Source organism: Pteropus vampyrus, unplaced genomic scaffold (assembly GCF_000151845.1).
Source record: "Pteropus vampyrus isolate Shadow unplaced genomic scaffold, Pvam_2.0 Scaffold566, whole genome shotgun sequence".
NCBI lineage: Eukaryota > Metazoa > Chordata > Mammalia > Chiroptera > Pteropodidae > Pteropus > Pteropus vampyrus.
In genome coordinates this window covers 1344314-1348913 of record NW_011889347.1, presented here as the reverse complement: position 1 = coordinate 1348913, position 4600 = coordinate 1344314, and positions in this window count along the sequence as shown.

The following is a 4600-nucleotide window of genomic DNA, read 5'->3' as shown; positions in this document are numbered from 1 at the left end:
GACCACCAGGATATGGTCTTGAGCTTTATCAGCTGCCTCTCTGAAAGCTCGGGGCTGATCTCCTCTAGCCCTGCGTGGTAGAGAGTCAGTCGCCGGCCGGCTAATAAAGGCTCATAATTAATCTCAATTGGCTCCATGGGTCTCAGAATTGTTCGCGCCATAACAGTTGGGGGCGTGGGCACCACTGATTGGACAACTAAAGGAGGATAGGTAATTGATCATAGTTTCAGGTTCTGGAATCAGCCTTGGTGCCATGTTGTCTGGTCCCATGACCTGGTGGGTTAGCTGTTCTGCCTTGCCTGGGGCTGTTAAAATCCAACTGAAACCTACTGTCATGATTATAGACCTGAGGCTCAGTCAATCTTATGTCCTAAGGCTTAATGATTAAAGAAGCAGGTATACAAAGGATAAGGGGCAGGGAGGCAAGTGAGTCACAAAGCCATTATCTGGGCAAAACCAGCATGAATCAGAGGGGAAAAAAACCTCATATTAAAGAAATGAAGTTTGTGTGAGGTTGCAAACTATAGGGTAAGAAGAGGTGAGGCTGGGGGCACTGTCAGGCTGCTATTATAGGGGTCCTCCTGATTCAGGAAAGGACAAATTTCCCTGAGTTGGGGGAGACCAAGCCCTGCACCGAGAGAAGAGGGTCCATTGGCAGAGAGTGTAGAAAATTCAACACACACACCAAAGTTAGAATCAAAAGGAAAGTTTATTAGAAAAGGGATAACACTCCACAGACAGAATGTGGTCTCCCCTCAGAGGCAGACAGTGAGAAGGACCCTGAGTGTTCAGGGAATTCAGTTTAAAAATCATCCTTTAGTTCCCATTTCCTTTGATATGGACATACAGTGAAGAACAGGAAAGGGGAATATGTAGCCTGAAAAGCCTGCTGGCAGTTCCCAGCCTTTAATCTCTCCATGGTTTTAGCCATAGGGAATGAACGATTTTATTTGTGTTCGGTGCCACTTAAAGACTCTATTGTGCTGTTTCTCCTTCCACAGGTGTGGGAAATGGGTTGTTAGCAATCCCAGCAGAAATTTTCCTTTGTTCTACAGGTGTCTTCTAGCCTGGCTCCAGGGCTGATCAGCATATTACAGTCTGAATGTAGCTTGGTTAACATTTTAATTCTCTTGCTTCTCCCTACATTACTCCTTCACTTCCACAGGGCTTACTTTATCAGACGAAAAACAGAACTTACTATCTGCATTTTACAGACTAATGAATCAAAACTGTTCATTGTGAGCCTACTGTATACATAGGATACATATACCATACTAGTGTTGTAAAAGTGGAAATTCTCCAGTTTCAGGGAAGAGGTTATCTCCAGGCGCCATCTCCTAGGGAGAGCAGTAACTCAATTGCAGGGAGGTGATATCCCTGGAATTCCAAGGTGATATCCTTGGAATGTTGGAAGCGCAACATTCCAAGGCAAAGGTAATAAAACTGTCTATTAGGCCCTGTTTGCTGGGAGTTCCCCTGAATACATTTATCTGTGTACAAAGAGTTAACGACTAACTTCTGCTTCTTGTCATCTGTTCATTCAAAGATGCAGTAATAAACTTTATAAGCAGCCTGCTCGGAAAGCTCGGGGCTGATCTCCTCTAACCCTGCGTGGTAGAGAGTCAGTCCCCGGCCGGCTAATAAAGGCTCATAATTAATCTCAATTGGCTTCGTGGGTCTCAGAATCATTCGCGCCACAACAGTGTAGAGTGCATACTGAAGCAGTGGCTTTATTGGTTAAGAGGACTGGTTTAGGAGTTAGACTTACTTGGTTTTCAGACCTTGAGCAGATGCCTCAACCTCTCTCTGACTCAATCTCCTCATCTTTACAATGGAGATCATAGCAATCTCTAGAGTTGCTGTATTAAAATAGGATATAATATATGTAAAGTGCTTGACGCTGCACCTAGCACATACCAATGGTTTAATAAATGGTAGCAGTAAGCAGTGGTGGTGTTTTTATCACTAGTCACAGTGGAAAAAAACATTAAGTATGAGACACAGACAGCCCCTTTGCTCAAAAAGTTCTCTGTCCAGTTGGGAAAATAAGTTATCCACACATTAAAAAAAAAAAAAAAAACTACCAACACTATGCAGTAAACATTAAGTGTCACATGAGTGGTAAAGAAGAAATTTTATTCAATAACAAAAAAGATAAATAACTCAATTAAAAAAATGTGCAAAGAATACGAACAGATATTTCTCAAAATAAGATATACCATGAACAATAAGCCCATGAAAAGATGTTCAACAACATTAGTCATTAGGACAATGCAATGAAACACCACTTTACATCCACTAGGATGACTAGAACCAAAAAGACAGATAATAACAAGTGTTAGTGTAAGAGAGGAGGCATCTGAGAAATGCAAAGGGACAGGCTTGCAGAAATGACCGACTCAGCCGGTTATAGATTAATCATATCCTATAGATCTCTGAATGGCCTTCTGGAAACTCTTGTCACACCTACAAGAGAAACTATGTGTAAATAGATAGGACCGGTGGTCTGGGAATTCCTTCCTCCTTACAGCCCCCACCTGAAACTCTCCCTCCCATCCTTAGTCATGAGGTGCATGTAGAACCTCAAATAAAGGAATCACGTGCCCCTTGCATGGACACTGCAGAGGTATATAAGCTGTAAGAAATCTAACCAAGGGGAGCTTGTGCTTGGTGCTATTAAGCCCACATGCTCGGCCGATTTTAAACTCTCCTTCCTCTAACGAAGTTCTCTGAGCATCCAATTTCCTACGTCGGGTGTCACTTCCTGCAACAAGTGAACTCTCATACACTGCTGGTGAGAATGTAAAGTGGTGCAGGCACTTTGGGAAACAGCCTGGCAGTTTCTCAAAAAGTGAAACGGTTACCATGTGACTCAAAAATCCTACTCCCAGGTATATACCCAAGAGAACTGAAAACATATTCATCAAAAAAAAAAAAATAACTTGTCCACAAATGTTCATGTCAGCAATATTCACAATAACAAAAAGTGGAAACAACCCAAATATTTATAAACTGAAGAATGTATAAATAAAACCTGGCATATCCATATAGTGGAGTATTATTTAGCAATACAAATAAATGAAGTATTGATATATGGTACAACATGGATGAATCTTGTGAAAGAAGCCAGATGCAAAAGGCTACAATCCAGTCATATGATTCCATTCATATGATTCTACTCATATGGAATGCTCAGAATAGGGAAATCCACAGACAGATTTGTGGTTGCCTATTGCTGGGGGCAGGTGTGGGGTGGTATGTAGTGAAGATTGGGGAGTGATGACTGAGGACTGTAAGTTTTTTGCGAAAGTAATGAAAATATTCTAAAATCAATTGTAGTGATGGATGCATATACCTGTGAATGAATAAACTAAAAGCCATTGAATTGTATACTTTAAATGGATGAATTATATGGTTTATGAATTCTTAGTAAAGCCGTTTTAAAAACTGCTGTAAGAATTCAAAGGAGGATGAAATAACTGTATATTATGGAAGCGGTTTTTGAGACAAACTGAGGATGGGCAGTATTTTGAGACCTAGAGATGATACAGCTTATGAATCAGTTACCCTATAACTTGTGGCTTAAAACAATAAACACTTATTTTCATTTACATATGTGAGTGTCAGCTAGGGATCAGTTGATCTCAGCTGGGCATGGCTATAAATTGTGGATATGGATCCAAATCTCTTCTACATTTCTTTTATTCTCCTTGGACCAGCAAGCTACTCAGGGTAGGTTCTTTTCATGTGATGGCAGAAGCACACCAGGGCAAGCCAAATCACACAACCCTTTGCTTAAATCATGCCAACTAACATTCTATTGGCCAAAGCAAGTCACTTGGTCAAGGCAAAGGTCAAAAGTAGGGAAGAACTTCAAAGTCTCATGACAAAGGGAGAAGTAGAAAATTGGAATCTAAAATCCAATCTACCACAGTATTCCAGATAGAGCATTCATTCGTCTAACAAACATCAACTGTCTACTCTGAGAACCAGGATACAACAGAAAACAAGTTGTGTCTCTGCCTTAATGTAGATCACAGTAGGCAGTGATCTCAAAATAGCAGGTTTAAGATGGACCTGTATACTAAGGGTAACAAAATCAAGTGTTCAGAGGTTCCAGACTTGTGAGACAAATGAATTAAAATGAGGGGCAGGACTAAGATGAGTTAGAAAGTGCAAGTGTAGACTAAAGGAGACAATACTACTCTGCTCTAACTGACTGTTACCATGAGGAAATATGAGCTTAGTCTATACGCCATTCACATAACAAACCAACTGTACAAGCCAAACAAAACTCCTGAGCTGATGTGAAAAAACAATTGGGACAAATGTGCCAATTGCTTTAATGGAGGACCACATAATGTGCAATGAGAGCAAAAAGGAAGTAGTGTCTGTGACACCTTGGAGGAATCTAGGAAACCAACAAAGAGAAGATAACACCTAAGTAGACAGTCTCAGGGCGGAAGACAGAGAGTTCAGGCAGGAAGAACGCATGCACAAATGTATGGAGGATTGAGAGAGTATAGTGTATTCAAGGAACTGCCAGTAATTTGGTGTAGTTGGAGTTAAGGATTTTGGAGAAGGAAGTAGGTGGCAAGAA